This window comes from Nelumbo lutea, chromosome 3, assembly GCF_056320005.1.
Source record: "Nelumbo lutea isolate HS-2025 chromosome 3, American lotus-T2T, whole genome shotgun sequence".
Taxonomy (NCBI): domain Eukaryota; kingdom Viridiplantae; phylum Streptophyta; class Magnoliopsida; order Proteales; family Nelumbonaceae; genus Nelumbo; species Nelumbo lutea.
Genome location: NC_142686.1, coordinates 2,814,472 through 2,832,505, shown reverse-complemented (window position 1 = coordinate 2,832,505; position 18,034 = coordinate 2,814,472). Strand labels below are relative to the sequence as shown.

Below are 18,034 nucleotides of genomic sequence, written 5' to 3'. Positions count from 1 at the left end.
CTGTCAGGTCGGGTATGATTATCTATGCGCTCCTACCAGTTCGGGTGTTATCACCTCTGCTGGGGCAGAACCACCACTGCTCTCTTTGTTAGAGTCGTCTCTGTAACTGGAGATGGCGGTGGTAGGTGGCTGTTGAAGTGCAGCTGTCAAGCGTTAGATCCCAAGTCAGTCAGGTGTGCCGCCCCTGGATACGGACTCCTTCGGTGTCAGGCACGGTATAGTTGTTCAGTTCGGCATCCTGGAGGCGAAGTGCTGGAGTGGTGAGCGATGTGATATTGAGTTCGGATAGAGGTGTGTCTCGAAGTGCTATGGGGCAGGCCAGTTTGAGTTGTTGCCCTTTGTGTTCGTAAGGCTCGGGGCCTAAGGAAGAGCTCGGGCTCCTAGTAGGGAGTTCAGACTGCTGGTTCCTCATTTCGGAACTCGCGCCTTAAGCGTGCTGTTGTGCTGAACTGTTGCTTTTGCCACGTGTTGAATAATTATGAGATCGGGCCAAATCTTCCTTCATCAGCTTCTTTGGTCTTGGTTTGGGTCTTGTAGCGTAAAGTTATCAATCTTAAGCCTTACCATAGGTGTTGGCAAAGGCGATGTGGTCATTGGCATGCTTGAGAATCAAGTCCACTCTCATTCTCTCTCGATCTGATTTTAGGACCAAAAATATCCAGTGAATGTAGGCCTGCACGGCGGTCCGGTACTGGGTAGAACCTCCTCAATCCCAATAACGATTTAAGATGATTTAGTAATTTTGTTTTAGTATAAAAAAAAGAACAAATAAATCACAAATCATGACACTAAATCGTGATAGTCAATAGAAGGGACGGAGAAGAGAAGACATGCAGGAGGGAAAGAATTAGCAGGAGATGGAATCAAAATCGAGATGAGGAAAAAAAAAAGGTGAAAAAGAAAATCCAAAAGTTTATTAACAATGTCGTTAATAGCAATCTTCCAAGCTCCGTTTATTTCGTAGGAATCTAATCGTTCCGATTACAACTGTTTGATTGGGCGGAACGGAATTGATGGTACACGATTTAGAGTTACTAGCTAGATCATAAATCGGACGTCGGTTGTTTGGTTGGCGAGCGGAGCTGCAAGAAGAGAAAGTACAGAAAACCTGAAATGGTTAATCTGGTGTGGTCACTCTAATATTAAAAGTCAGTGGCTAGCTGTGTAAGTGAATTAATACTTGAATGCAAGAGAACTAGTAAGTACAAATCGCATGTACCTGGGTCTTAGGGGCTGATGTCCTTAATAGTTGGATTGTCGTGGGTTTTACGATTTTCCTCCAGAATCCTCGGCCCGAGCCGTTAAGAGTCCATTCTGCCCCAAGAGGTAGATAACATGCTAACCGATAAGGCCTGTCGTGTCTGACTGATCCGAACAGGATGATGATAAGTCCTACGATCGTGCGGCATGATTTCGAAGAACTTTGAGATAGCTGACATGCTTCTAAAAGTCTGATACATGTCACCTCGGTAAGTTAGGCAATCCCGAGCTACTCGGACCTCGGTCATTGTTGAGGTGCCCGAGGTGTCCTAGCCCACCAAGGTGACAGGTGGCGCTGAGATGGCAATATGTGTTAGGTCACAATCTAGTTGGTAGGTCACGTCCACGTGTCCTCCGTCTATTAGGTCTGGTTAAATCACCCCTCATCAAAAATCCCATTCCCATTTATGCTTGAATGACATTTTCCCTTTTGAAGGAATAGTCATTTTCTGTCTCTTCCTTGGAATTGAAAATTTCATTCCTGCTGATTTCGCTTCTCATTCTCATCCCTATCTGAACCAAACAAACTATGAAAATGAATCATTCCAATTTCGAAGAATTTTGATTCTTATTTTGATTCCGATTCTGGCTGTACACCAGTCGGACCCTTAGTTATTTAACCAAAAAATATATATATTTTCTTAATTGGACTTTGAAAGAGGATTGTAAGAAACAGAAACAAGGGTGAAGGGTGTTGCGGTGGCAAACGGGCCTGGGGTGCCGGTAAATGTGGTGGCGTTGGAGAAACATACAGAAATCCCAGGCGATGGTCAATTTAAGTAAAGTGGCATGGCAGAGAATTCTGAGAAAACTGAGAGCTGCCCATTATAGAAATAGAGATTCGGTAAGAGAAGATGGGGTCGAGATCGTTTGTCAAGACAACACCGTTGATAGCAGAGATCGCCGTTAGAGGGGGTAGAGGAAAAGGAAGGAGAGGTAATGCTTTGGTGGGGTGGGGTTAGTTTTGATGGATCATTGTTATATTTATTCAAGAAAATTACCTTCGTGCCCCTGCTTTCACGTGTAAGTGGGACATACGTGTTCGTATTTTAAAGTTAAGTGGGACATACGTGTTCGTATTCAACAAAATTACCTTTGTGATTGGCGAGTGCACCCGCCAATCACAAATGCCCACGTCCGCGTATTTAAAATTTACTAATTTAACGGATGTTATCTGTTAGTTAAAGAATCCGGTTGAACCGGACACAAAAAGACAAATAAAACTTGAAATACACGTTATACTATTCCTCTTTCTCTCTCTCTTCGTCTTCTTCTTCTTTCCTGTTATACGCCCAAACACGGTTCCTGTAACTATTAACAACAGAAAACGCTAGCAAAATGAATGCACAAACGAAAAATACCACTTCGATTATCAGAATGTCCGTTTTGGTTGGATATTGTGGTGCCATTTGTTTTGCTTCCGCTTCCTACCTTGACATACACCATGGTCGAATCACCAAGATTCTTTCGCCCATATCTCAACGGAAGCTTCTGTTTTCTGCAATCTTCATTGCTAAAAACTGTAGCTTCACAGTTGCAGTCCTCCAAACAGGCGTTTTTTCAATCTTCTTGACTGGTAATGGACGATGAAATAGCATACGGATCATCTTCCCATGCGGTATGGTCCAAAGAGAACATGCTGTACTCGATGTTTTGGTTCACTTCCATTAGTATTCTCTTTACTTACTTTCCTCTCGCGTAGCCCCAAGTAAGTTGATTTCTGTCAATGAAATTGAGACCAGGTAGACATCTACAATCAGCTTTTTGATCCATGAGAATACAATATGCATTCATGCCGCATACCCCCGTGGCATCACAAAAATCATTCGTTGAATTCCATTCCATTGTCCAATCACTGCTATTTACATCCAATTTGGTCGAATAGAGCCGGAAGAGCCCATCGACATCGATTGTCATGCAGTAAACCGTCGTCGTCGTCCTTCCAGTGGCAAATCCACCGTTAGTTACATTCTTTACGTTGAAACTGGTTCCGTTGAGCAAGTAGAGATGGCCATCGATGTTAAAATTTAAACTAACGTTGTTTCCTTGGCCATTAGTACCTGAAGCCCAAATTCCCAATAAGCGTAAGGGGCCGTGTCTGGGGTGTCTACGGGGTACTGCACCAGATTTCCATCCTGCTGCATCTTGAGCCGAAATCTTCCTCCCGAGTGGTCGGTTTCTGAGACGCTAGAGAAGAGTTCTGTTCCAGCTTTTAGACGTTGACCAGGTAAAAGAGTGTCCGTCGTTTTGTCAAATCTTTGCCATACGACCTCCCCGCTTGAAGTATAAAGAACAAAGTTGCCGGAGTCAAGCATAGAAGCGAAAGAGGCGGATCGGGCACCTTCGGGGGATGGATTTGATGGTTTGGTATTGTGCGGATTATAAGATGTGTCTACCGTCATTTTGCAAGACTAATGTAGTATTTCCTGGCACTGGCGGATCTTGTCTGTTTGTAGTCCAAACGACTGTTTTTTGGGGAATTCCGGCAAACCAAATTCCAACAGCAAAGCCATCGCCGTATGGATAAAACCCGAAAGCAAATCAGCCAGAAGGTGAGAGACATGATGGGGTTTTGGTGGGGGAGAGAGATGAGCCCAAGCTTATGTTAGATGGTCTTTGTTGAGCAGCTGCTAATGAAGAAAATACAGAAATAATCAGAAGAAACAACAGTACAACAGCCATGAAAGAAGCTCAGAAAGAAGTTTTCTCTTCGGGTGAACTTTGGCTTCGTAGTCCCAGCGTTGTGAAAGGTAAAAGGCAAAAAAGATGAGATCTTAGACCCATCCACACCCGCCGCCGGTGGCTTCTGCATTCAGTGAGATCACTGGTTGCAGATGGATGCTTCTGGGCTAGGGGTTGGCAGAGAAAGTAGGGCTGTTCATAAGAATGCCCAACCCGACCAAACCGACCAACCCACACCGACCCATCCCGAGTCGGTCGGGTTTTCATCGGTACTGGTTGGTTTTGGGTTGGGCAAATATATAAACCTATATATCGGGTCGGTTTTTGTTTCTTGTGTAAAAACCAAAATCAGCCCGACCCGAACCGAACTAGTCTTCTACTGGTTCGGTAGTTCCAAGTTTGAATAGTTTCCTACTTAACTATAACTAGTCTTCTACTAGAACTAGAAGGCCCATTAGGCAATTACAATTAAAATAGGCAATCTATCCTAGTTTCTAACTTTCTATAATCTTTTACACCAAATAGGCAACCCATTAGACAATTACAATTAGAATTCAATTAGGTGTCTTTTTGTACAGGAGCAAAACCGAAACTGATCGAAATCGACCCAACCCAACTCAAATCGACCAGGTCAGTTTGGCCTATCAGTGGATCGGTTTCGATTTCCACCTCAGGTAACCCGACCAGGTCAGGTCGGTTGGGAAAACCCCAATAAACCGACCCAACCCGACCCATGAACACCCCTAAGAGAAAGTATGGGAGGAAGAATAGTGTAAAGCATGTTTTAAGTTTTTTATCTTTTTGTATCAGGTTCAACCAGATTCTTTAACTAACGGATAAAGTTTCGTTAAAATTGATAAATTTTAAACACGCCAACGTGGGTGTTTGTGATTGGCGGTGGTGCACAGAACGTGGGCTTTGGAATGATTTTTCGATTCCCATCCAAATTCGAATCAAAAAGCTATTGCAATGTCACGTCCAAACATGATTCTCATCCGATGAATCGTAAGAATCGTGACTTCGTGAGAATCGATTCTCCGGATGGATGCCAAATGTGGCCTTATATTCTGCACATGCGTGTTCACTATTTAATGATGACAATTGACACCCCCTCTTTTTTTTTTTAAATAAATTGCAATGCATTAATCAACCAGAAATATCACAAATAAGTAAGTCCTCCACAAACGCCGGAGGCTCATGCTAGATACAAGGATTAACGAAATGACAAGAAGCCCTAACTAAGCTGTGGGCCACGGTGTTAGCTTACCTTTTGACACAAGCCACTGAGAAGTTTACACCTTGCTGTAACAACGAGGAACATCAAGAACAAGGGAGTCAAATTCAGACAGGTCTGAAGCTGGAGCACGAAGGGCTTTCCATACTACTAGGGCATCAGTTTCAAATACCATATTTTGGATATCCATGCTAGTCACCCATTTAATTATTGCTATAAGGGCCATTACTTCCCCTTCTTACGAAACGAATAGACCAGGAACTGTGGACGTGTTACCTTTCACGAAGGCACTAAGCTCATCACATATAACTATCCCAAACCCAGTGAGGTTACTACTCGTGAAAGAGGCAGCATCAACATTACACTTGAAGGAACCAGGAGGGGGAGCACACCAATTACCATCACCTTGGTGGTTAAGATTAATAATCATGCCCAACGGCTTCTGTGTTTGAGCTTGCTTCCAATCATGGAGAAGCTGCAAACTCCCAGTAATAGCATGATCAGGTAGCTTAAAATTATTCCTCCACAGCTTGGAGTTATGTTGAGACCAGATGCTCCACAAAACCATGCAAGCACGTTCAGACTTGTCATAATCAATTTCTACTAAAAACTCAAGAATACAATCAGCAAAAGATGCATAATTTGACACATTTACGCTGATGCCAACCTTAGACCAACAAGCCTGAGCATACAGACATGATAAAAAGACATGGCTCAGACTTTCAATGTTAGTATTACAGAGAAGTATAACTTGGATTATGCCCACATTGGGCTACTAGAAAATCCCCCCTGGGGAAATATTTAGCCTTGAAAACACGACAAAGAAGAGCATCTGGGTTGGAAATGATATTCCAACCTTGCTTCGCAAGCATTGCTAAGTTGAAAGTTGGCATATCTCTAAACCCCATACCACCATCTTCCTTCCTTATACAAAGCTTCTCACATCTAAGCCATTTAATGCCCCTGCCATTAGAGTTGGAATTACCCCACCAAAATGAGTTCATCATTCTCTCCAACTCTTTGCTAAGAGAGACAGGAAAGGTACTCATGCAATAGGAGGGGACAGCTTGAGCCATAAATTTAATTAAAACCTCCTTACCCACATGAAACAAAAGCTTACTCTTCCAACCTTGCAATCTTTGCCGTAGACGATCCCTGATAAATCTGAAGACTTCCTTCTTCTTCCTACCTATCAGAGAAGGCAAGCCTAAGTACCTCCTTGTGTTAATAGGATTAACAACCCCTAACACGCTAGTCGCTCTAGTCTTCACATCCTGAGGCACATTTGAGCTGAAAAATACACCTGACTTCTGAAAATTGATTGCTTGCCCCGATGCTTCTTCATAGACTTTTAGGATATTCTTCATGGCATTACATTCCCTTTCCTCTGCCTTGAAGAAGAAAATTGATTGCTTGCCCCGATGCTTCTTCATAGACTTTTAGGATATTCTTCATGGCATTACATTCCCTTTCCTCTGCCTTGAAGAAGAAAAAACTATCATCTGCAAACAAAAGGTGAGAAACACTAGGCGCACCCCAACAACTACGACAGCCAGAAATCAGACCTTTTTCTTTCAGCTTTATATATCAAAGCAAATAAGCCCTCAGCACATAAAATAAATAAATAAGGGGAAAGCGGGTCACCTTGGCAAAGACCTCTACCAGGAATAATAGGCCCAACCTCCATGCCATTGAAAGCCACAGAATAGGAAACTATAGTGACACAAAGCATGATCAACATAATCCATTTGTCAAAAAAAAAATCCAATTTCTGCATCATAAGCTTGAGAAACTATCAGTCCACCCGATCATAAGCCTTGCTAATGTCTATTTTGAGAGCAACCTCGCCCACCTTACCCTTCCGCTTCCTCCTCATAAAATGAATAAGCTCAAAAGTTACCAAGACATTATCAGTTATAGCTCTCCCAAGCACGAAAGCAGATTGAGCATTCGAAATAATGTTAGGAAGAAGAACCTTAAGACGATTTGCAAGCACTTTTGAGATGATCTTGTACAACACATTACAAAGAGAAATAGATCTCAAATCTTTCATAGTTTTCGGGGACTCACAATTCGGAATAAGCATTATAGTAGTGTCATTTAGTGAAGCTGGAAACTCTTCTTTGGAAAGCCAAGACATAGCAACTTGAAAAATATCTTTACCAATTAAGGGCCAGAATTTTTGATAGAAAGCTGGATTTAGGCCATCCGGACCTGGGGACTTGTCCGGATGCATTTGGAAAACAACTTCCTTAAACTCCTCAAAAGAAAATGGAGATAGCAACTTCTCATTGTCTTAGTCTGAAACTTTAAAATCAACAAAATCGAAACCATCAATAGCATGACTAGAAGACAAGGAAAACAACTTAAGAAAATAGTCCTGGACCACTTGACAAAGACTACTCGGGTCATCATGCCAATTACCCTCATCATCCATCAATCTCGAAATTCTATTGGTTCTTTTCCTCGTGGATGTTGCCGCGTGAAAATATTTAGTATTGGCATCACCATTGCGAAGCCAAAAACTCTTGCTACGCTGACGCCAATAATCTTCCTCCTACCCTAAAAGCTTTAAAAGTTTAATTTTCTTTTCTTTAACAATCTCAATATCTGAAGGAATACTGTTATCCCTGAGCCTCTCAATAACTGCTTTACATTGAGCAATATCCCTGGTGAATTTCTGATTCAGACCCGAACCCCATTTAGCAAGAGCTTTGCCACATTGATCCAAACAAGAAGAAACATCGCCCATCCTTGACAAACTCTACGCATCCTCCACCGTTTTATTCAAACCTGGCTCCCGTAACCACCAATTTTCAAAGCGAAAGCGCAGCTGACGATGAACACGAGAAACATTCACTGTTTTCTAATAGGATTAGATTATGGTCTGAAATAGGAGCAACCAAATTTCAAAGCTTTGCATCCGAAAATAACCCCAACCACTCTCCTAAAGCAAAAGCCCTATCAATTCTTTCCTGGACCCATGCCTCAGTCCATCTACCTCTCTCCCATGTGAAGCAAGAGCCAATAATAGAAATCTTGTAAAGGTGACAACCTGAAATAGTCTCACGAAACCCAACCAGAAGCCAGTTATGATGATCCAATCTGCCCTGCTTATCTTCAAGAAAAAGCATGTCATTAAAGTCTCCAATGCAACACCATGGCAGCTTAGAAGAAGCACAGATAGCACGAAGAAGATTCCATGAGTCCCTCCTACGACTTCTATCTGGATAACCATAAAAGCCTGTTAATCTCCAAGGACCCCCTTCTCATCATCACATACTTGCACATTAATATGATTATTTGAATAATCTAACAGAGAGCACATTAAGAGTTTCAATTAAAAATATAACATCTTCCTTACGAGAACGAATAAGTTCTCTAAGAGCACGAACTGCACGAGGATTGCCAAGTCCTCGGCAGTTCCAGCTTAAACATATCATGGTTCTCGGCAGGCCTGGGAACTAGGTCCTACCGTTAAAAAAATGACCAACTAGAATATCATCCTCACTGTGTAACTGAATACTACTATTCCCAACTTCACCATTTTTGTCTTCACTGTCCACGACCATATGGTCCGTTTTTAGTTCTGAATTTGAAGTTTCCACTGCTCTTCGTTTCTTCCAATCATCTTGCAAAGTCAGCCCATTATCTTCACGGTCCAGGCCCATATCACTTTCTTTATCTGATTGCATGTGCTCCTTACCAGCTTTATGATCTTCCTGACTAATTATAGAAGCATGCAGACACGTTGCCAAAGTCTTCAGCATATTGCTTCTTTTACTGGAGCTTCCAAATTCGACAGTGTAAGCCTTTCCATAACGGTTATTCATATTAGCCATGCACGATCCCATATTTTCCGCCCTAACCTCATGCAACTTACCATACTCACCCTGTATTATCATATCATTATCCCGTAACCACCGTTCCCCACCATGCACGTTGGTTCGTCTATCCGACGCTTGCAACCACTGCCCCCATTCCTTCTTGACTTCTTCGCCGTTTGCAGAGAATAACTTGTCACAAAATCGATCTGTATGCCCCAATAAGCCACAAATGAAACAAAAGTGGCTCAACCTTTCATACTTAAATCTCACCAACGACCATTTTACACCCATCCTTCTGATCTTCTTCCATCGCTTCAGGGGATTCCTCACGTCCAGTTGAGCCTTTATTCTCATAAAGTTCCTCCACAACCCCGAGTTGTTGTTGTCATCATATTCTACAAACTCCCCAATGAAATTACCTAATTGTTTTCCCACGTTTACAAACATAAAGCCTACTAGTAGGTCATAAACTTGAACCCAATAATCAACATGAAACAAAGGTATTTGATTAGGGCTCTCTCCTTGCTTCAAATGGTGCAGCAATAGGATATGATTATCATAAGTCCACAAGCCACCCTTCAAGACACGTTTTAAATCCACACTATGAAAGAATTGGAATAAAAAATGTTGATCAGATATAACCTTAATACATACCCCCTTACCTGGACGCCAAATACTCACCATTCTTGCTTCATGACATTGAAGTTGATACTTCTATCAGTGAGGAAATGACCAACTAGGCACATGTCGTATCTCACCAGACTTTCACTCTCGATCCCCTGTTCTAGGATCAGTTCTTCCTCCTCTTCATCCATCAATGATAACGCCGCCATATGTTGATCCATCACAGATAAGAGAAACAGTAGGGAAAAGAGTATTCCACATGTGAAAGCGGTCAAAAAAAGATGAAAACCATCGCTCAAAAACACGAAAAAGACAAATAAACAAGGGCACAAACTCTCACATACGGAAAAAAGACAAAACTCTAGCGAGCGGAGAGAACAAAGTATGACACCCCTTCTTCTATTCGGCTTATCGTTAAAGTTCCATTGTATTGTAATACAAAACTAAAAGTGAAAAACACATCGGAATCTAATTCCCATAAATTAACTTTAGTTAAGGATAAATGAATCGAAGCAAAAACAAAATCTAACGTCAGCAAGAGATATTTCCCATATTTGATTCAAACACTACGTAGCAAAGTATCTTTTATTTGGTCACCGGGAGCGTCTGTACTGTATCCCATCTGTCAAAGTGTCAATAGTTTAAGTATACAATCTACTCCATGCAGCCTACACGAGTGACGAGTCACCGACATAGCGCACGTATTAGAGGATAGAGAGATTGGGGAGAGAGGAAAATAATGAATACATTTTTCACAGTGGTTTGGATGTGAATTTTTCTATCTTAAACAAGTTTCTTATATTTTAGGGTTTAATTTTTTCCAGCCGCCGTAAAATTTTCACTTTTTTTAGGCATAGGTGCTTTTGAAGTTGTAAACTCATCCTTAACTACAACAATAATCCTTAATTTGTAATATTAATTATATGCATAAAATAAGGATGGAGTTGGGTGGGTTTCAAAGTTTAAGGTATCGATGTCATCATTGTTAACTCCTATCCTACACCATTAAATTCAGTTCCAAACAATTCATAAGCTATGTTTGGTTATGGTGTACTAGTATTTATACATGCTGGTACAAATAAAAATATTGTAAATTCTAGTTTAATTTTATTGTGAGTTTTATTTATCTTACTCCAAGTCTTATTTTTATTTCATTTGTATTGTAATCAAACAATTTTGTTGTAGATTTTGAAACAAAAAATAAATCCGAGTTTGTGCCAAAATCATTTGCACTACCATATTTTTGCATCAACACAAATAAATTTGCTCTGCAACCAACACACATCCTAAGTGAGAAGATTTGATACTTGGTCTTTGGATTAAAAGAAAATAAATCCACTACTATATACAAAACTTCATATCATACTTCATAGTTCATACAGTTACCGCTGATTGCAGGAATCTTCTGCAAGATTTTCAATACGTTTTAACCTCCTTTATCCCTTGTACAGGTAATAGGGCTGCCTATGTAATTGTAAAATTCACTACTTGGTCCTTATCTCCTGACTTTCTTGTTCATGTCTTGGAAGAAGATTTGGTGCAATGAATTTAGCCTAAAAACTGTTTCAAAAAAAAATTATTATAATTGCCATAAAAGTTATCCTTTCACCAAAAAACCATTCTATTTGGACAGGAATTTTAACCTTTGGGCATTTTCTTTTCTTAAACTACATTTGTGAAAATTAAAAAAAAAAGATTATTAAAGCTTACATGATTGTAATATTGTTTTATAATAATTAAAACTTTCATTTATTCAAATTAATTTCCAAGTGTGTCTATCAGTGTTATTTTTTCTATTATATCCATGCATATCTATAAACGTCTCTTAAACTTGCATTTTCAATACTTTTTTGCATTTTTTTAAGATGGTTTGGTTATGTGCATAGAAGACCATCTACAACACTTACCTAAGTTGATCTATTGAGAAAATAAAAATGATTTAAGGGCTAATAGTTTGTGATCATTTTTTTAAAGGGGGTATTATAGGAACCAATTTCAAAAGTAGGGGTATTATAGTCAATAATACGATTCAATAAATGTTAATAAGAGTTAATAATTTAAATATAAGACTTGATGACAAAAGAAAAGTAGTTGTTTAAATTACTTTTATGTCCTTACAATTAAAGAGGAATCAAATTCAAAAAGCAAGATATTTTAATCAAACAAAATTTTCTCTCATTTACACTTTCAAAATTAGTATATTAGTATATGTATGCAAAATATAATTATATATTTCAAACATGTTTTTATACATACATATGTGTATATATATATATATATATATATATATATATATATATATATATATATATATACATTTGTATACATATTTACCTATATACATACATATTTGTATATATTTACCAATATACATACACATTTTGCATATGTATTTACATATATGCATAAATATTTGTATACATATTAAATTTATATATGTATAATTTTAGGGTGGGTTTATTAGTGAACCTGAGACCGACTCGAGCCCGGGCTTGAGTCCAACCCAAGTGCATCAAATTACAGTGTGGGCTAGACTCAAGTTGGGAAAATCAAGCTTGACCGTAGACTTGGGCCTTAAGTCCAAATTTTAGGGCTAGGCCCGGGGTTGATCATAAACCCGCCCTAACCTGCCCGACTTGTACCCCTATTTTCCCATCTCCATCTAGTATCTGGTCTCCTCGACCAAGCAGGGAGGGGGATGGAGACTACCTTAATGGAAATAGAGTGGAGATGGGATTAATAGGAACACCCAATTGGGGACCAGGACAGGTAGGGGGAGTGAAGTGCATACCTTGCCTCAACCCCAATTAAATATATATATCAAAATATATTTAAAATATTATATGTTTCATTGCCTCCATCTGGATTGAGGTCAAAGATGGGAATTAATTAGAAGATAAGGACAACCTTTTGCCCTTGATATCAATAAAAAGTAATATTTTATACAATAACTAAAATAGGGTAGTTTTTCAAAAATATCAATAAAGGGCATTGAACATTGTTGCTCATCTTCCTCCTCTCGCCAGTTTTGTTGAAACATCTTGATAGATTCATACATCGTAAAATCAACAGTAGCCGATAAGACATTGAGAATTATACTCTCTTTCGGCCCTGGTTCAGCTCCTTGGAGCAGGTCTTCACAGCTTGACCTTCTACCTATGCACAGGCCAAAATGGTGCAAGACTGAAAGTAGCCAAAGTTTCTCAAAGTTTGGTTTCTTCATTTAATTACTGGATCGGAATTCATCGCTTCGCATCGCTGTGGATGTTGGATTTTAATCTCATAAGAGATTAAATCCAATGGGTTTGATTGGTCAATTACATGAGAAATTGCACCTATACACTTGTTTAAAAAATAATAATAATAATAAAATAAGTTTTTCTCTTACAAAAACCCAGTTTTGAACTTGTCCCACATTGGAAAATTATAAGTTTTGTTTTCAATATTTCAATAGGAGCTTATTTACACTCCTTAGAATTAGTAGAAGAGAGTATGGGGATTCAATACCGCGCAACGCGTGCGCACGCATGTGCACGCATGTGTGTGGCGCAATGAGGCACTTTAGAGGCGCACTTTGCTCGCACTTCGCGCGCACCCGCGTGGCTTGCGATGGGCGGCTCTAGTTTTGGTATGTTGACGAGTGTTGATCACCATTGATGAGATCAACGGTCACGATTCGATCGGGTGTGATCAAGAGGCACAATTCAAAGTTAACAGTCACCAACTTTTTAAACAGTCACAATGGTTGAAATTGTGACAGTTCAAGGTGCATTCTCTAAACCAGCACCTACCTTTTCCTCATACCTCTTCACAAGTTATTTAAGGAGCATGAATCAGACTCCAAAAACACAATTTTGAAATTCACTATCTCTCTCTCTCTCAGTCTGGTCTGCTACAGTCTCACAGAAGGTTTATTTGGAGACTCTTCAACTTTGCGGGTTGCAGATTCTCGCCCAAGGCTCTGTTGTATCCTGGGAACGAATTTACCTGTAACCCAACAGCAAACTCAGTAAAACTGAGTGGGGGGGCAAATAATGTTCTAAAGACAGTGTCTTCATATGCGCCTCAGAGCTTCTCCTCCTAAGTTACAATGGCCCCATCTTCCCCAACCGTGGAGAAAATTTTGGAAACCAAGTTTGATGACAGAATCTTGTCGCCAAGAAACCCGAGCTCTGTGCTCTCCCTCCGGTCAGCCATGGTGGTCCTATGTCTTCTTCCCACCATGATAAGTTCGTAGTCGTCCTCCAGAGATCCAATTAGAGGAAGCACATGCCCCTCATCCGCCACGACCGATTCATGGTACAAGACAGATTGCTTGTTCATGCTTTTAAATTGAAATTCGAGCAGAACTAATTCATCAATCTTCTTCTCAACCTCATAATCGTCACTATCGTCACTGTCGCTCGATAATCGGAGCCTTATCACGGTGACGCTCACACCTGGGTGATATGACATGCGGTTGGCATAAGCCAGTGTCTCACAGTTGTCGGCTCCGCCTAAGAAATAAGAATATCAGGAATGCCTTATAGGAGAAGTGTTGGCTAAGCATGGCGGGCCACCGGTAATCGTGGTCGACGAGGATCCCCACCGAGCAAGGTGCACCGACGAGTACGTTTAGGTTAAGGTTAGACAAAGCACTGCCCCTCCCAGCAGCCATGTTGGAATAGTTCTTGTGAAAAGGATTTGAAGGGGTTGCCTCCGACCCAGATGCTTCCGAAATAGATCAGGGCTTTTGGTTCACATATAACTTCATGTATATCTATTTCTGAAATATTCATTCCATGGACGAAGGGTTTATTGTTGGTCAACATTCTCCCCCTCTGCTCGCCTTCCTTTGCCCTCAGATGCACAGGAGAGAAAGAGAGATATTATTGGATTAATGGAGGAGAAATGGGTAGAGGAGCTTCGTGTTTGATTGGTTCGGTAGAAGATAGACATTGATGGGCGGAGGTGTTGTCGGAGGTGGGCGGAGGCATGCCGGAAGCGGTGGCAGGTGACTCTGATGAATAAACTATGAGAAGAAGAAGGTGAACAGTAATTTTGTCCTTTTTGATATTTTAAAAAAGTTAATTTATTTTTAAAATTTTATTAAATTTATTAATTTTATTGACATTAGAGTCCAAAAGTTGCCCTTATATGCTATAATCCCTTAATTTAAAACTTGGGATCCGGATGGGGAGTACGATCCCCACTCCCAATCCACACATTGCCATTGCTATAAAGATAGCTCCAATAATCCCTTAATTATAAATGTAGTATCAAATACTAGTGGAAATTATTTGCATATTGATTTTCCTTTATTGTAATAAACACCTTTTTGGAAATAAACTTTTAATTAAAAATTTTGGGGATTCAGGTCCCCAATGAGGAACCTGTCTCCATCAGGGATTGGGGATGCAGGCTAAATTTTTTCCCTCCAAGGATTAGGGTCAAAGACAAGAATTAATTTAAAACTTGGGATTAGGACATAGAGTATGATCCCTATTCCGAACCCACATATTGCCATTCCTACCCAAGCGGTCATCCTCCAAACCCATAAATATAGTTCCAATAATTATGGTAATTATAAATGTAGTATAAAATACTTATGAAAATTATTAAAATTTTCTAATTATTTATTTGAATAATTAGAAGTTTTATAATTTTACTTTCACTAAATTAAATTACCAAAATCAATAATTTTTAGTGATTGAATTACCAAAATTATAGTAAATATCAAAATTACTGAAAATATAAAAAAAAATATTTATATTTATTGAAATTAATTTTCCACAAAAAATTAATTTACTACAAAATTTTAATTATTATCTGACAATATCATTAAATACTAATAAATTAACCGAAATTACTGAAAATATTGCTGATAATACCAAAATTATTGAAAATGTAAAAAATAAATTTAAATTTATTGAAATAAATTTTTCAATGAAAAATTACCAATAATTTTTAATTAATAAATTTGTATTTATTAATATTTTAATTAATTACCATTTTTAAGTGATTATTGATTTCAATGATTAGTTTTCAAAAAATTTTGAAATTAAATTACCAAAATCAGTAATTTTAAGCATCTAATTTTTAGTAATTAAATTTTCCAATTTACCAAAATACGTAAAATTATAGTTTAGGTGTTGCTATTTAATGAATAATATCAATAATTATTGAAAATATCAAAAATATTTCACAAATTAATTTAATCACGTTTTTTGCTTTTGGTTTTTATTTGGTTTATTGAGCATGTAGTACACATTAAGAGTTGTTTTAGGATGAATTTTAGGTGGGAGATATAGTTTAAGAGAAATTTTAGGATGGGGGGGGGGTGGTTCCCTAAGTGTTTGGGAACATGTGTGAGAGAGAGGGAGAGAGAGAGAAAGAGTTGGAGTGGGACTCTAATGAAGAAGAGAAGGCTGCCACGTGACTACATGTAAGGTCTAGGTTTTAGGCAAGTTTCCATTTGTGTAGATTGGGAGAGATTTATAGAAAAAATATTATAGAGAGATTGCCATGCTAGGTGGCAATTCCATCATTCCATGGGTTTCTAGAAGGAGCCTTGCACCCCCTCTAGAATTGCTCCCTTAGGGTAATGGAGCACAAAGAAGAGTTCGGATCTCCTACACAATATGACCTACACATTTTTCTGTACATCCAATCATAATGTGCCAAGTCAGCATTATACGTTTAAACTTCTAGATGCGTGAACTAGTTAACGGATGTTTGGAAAATTTTCAATTTCTTTTGTTTTTTATTTTTAAATATTAAAATAAAATAAAACAAAAACGAGAAAAAAAACCCTAAGGATTTTTAGGAAAATGATTTGCTTGATCTCTCAAAATAAACTCTATTTCTAGTTTTGCAAGAAAGGGAAAATGATAAGATTTGTAGTTTATTTTCACGTTTCCTTTCTTTATTCTATCTACAACTGAGGACAATCACTCAGATGCCCATTCACAGATTCTTTCATGATAATCTCCACATGGGCATGGGTACGTGAACACCTGAAAGGCTGAAACTCTTCATTTCACTCCGTGTGTACAATCTCGACGTCTTCATACAACATCGTTGCTATTCATTACTTCCTTTCGGCACCACAACCTGGGAGACGAAGAAATCCCATAATGTGTTTCAACTTTCTGGCTTTTGAGTCTGCTCTGGTTGCTGCATTTGTCTTAATTTTTCCTTTTTGTAAAAGTCTTCTCATAGCAAATTAAACAGAGAATACAACCTTAGAATCTTATACATAAATTTCCCTTCTTGAGAAGAAATGGAGGAGCGTGAAACCTTCATTGAAGAAGAAAGGGTTTTTTTGTCATTTTTAATTTATTTTAGTATTTAAAAATAAGGAAGTAAAAGAAACATAAGTTTTTCCAGCATCCCTTAACTAGTTCACACATGTGAGAATTAAGCCGTGCAATGTTGATGTGGCACATTATGACAAGATGCGTAGGAAAAATGTGCAGGTCAATTGTGCAGGAGATCCGGACTCCACAAAGAGAGAGAGAGAGAGAGAGAGAGAGAGACCAGATAACACACACCTATTCAGGGGATCTAAACCTGACCTATCATGTTCTTTAACTTAAACATAATGCATGATTACTTTTAATAATATAAAAATAATGTACTAACCTATACGTTTAAATCACCAACCGATGGTGGTTTAGTTGGTGGGTGTGCTTACATGTCCTAGGAATTTTTAACAGCTTCACCCATTCTACAAGGGCAATAGCTACACAAAGTTGAACAGTCTGAATTAAAGTGGTATATGCGATGACATGATACAAATAATTGATAGACTGTTAATGATATAGACCTATTAGATACATTCGAAAAGTTTGAGTACTGCATAGACACGTTTTGAAGTCCAGGGACTTACTTGAGACAGCCCTTAGGCTATGTTCGGTTTGAAGGAAAAAGGTAGGGAAAGAAAGGGAAATGTAGGGAAACATTTACAAACCTTGTATATGTTTCCTTGCCTTTCCCTACTTTCTCCTTCAAACCAAACACAACCTTAAAGTATAGGGTACTGATCAGAAATTTTCCCTATCTCAAAATCCATTAAAACCCATTTAAAATAGTAAAAATTTATGAAACAAATAGAAATTTAAGTTAATACAAAATTAATAAAAGCATTTAAAAAATTAAATTAATAAAAATCAAATTATGAATAAAAACACAAATTAATTAAAAATAAATACCATTTAAATTTAACTTAAACTAAATTCAGATAAAAATAAATGTTAAATATTTAATAAAAGGTAATACCAATTTATCTAACAATAATAACTAATTGCAATACTAATTTTTAAAATCAATTTAAATCATGTTAAAGCATTATTTTAATTAATAAAAGTTTAACAATAACTGGTAAATTGTACTAATTTTAATCATAATTGTGATTATTCTAAAATAT

General features: G+C 38.4%; 1 pseudogene; it reads right to left on the bottom strand.

The window, feature by feature from the left end:
- Positions 1 to 2,501: 2,501 nt before the first annotated feature.
- LOC148862380 (G-type lectin S-receptor-like serine/threonine-protein kinase LECRK1) lies at positions 2,502 to 3,942 on the bottom strand (annotated as a pseudogene).
- Positions 3,943 to 18,034: the final 14,092 nt, after the last annotated feature.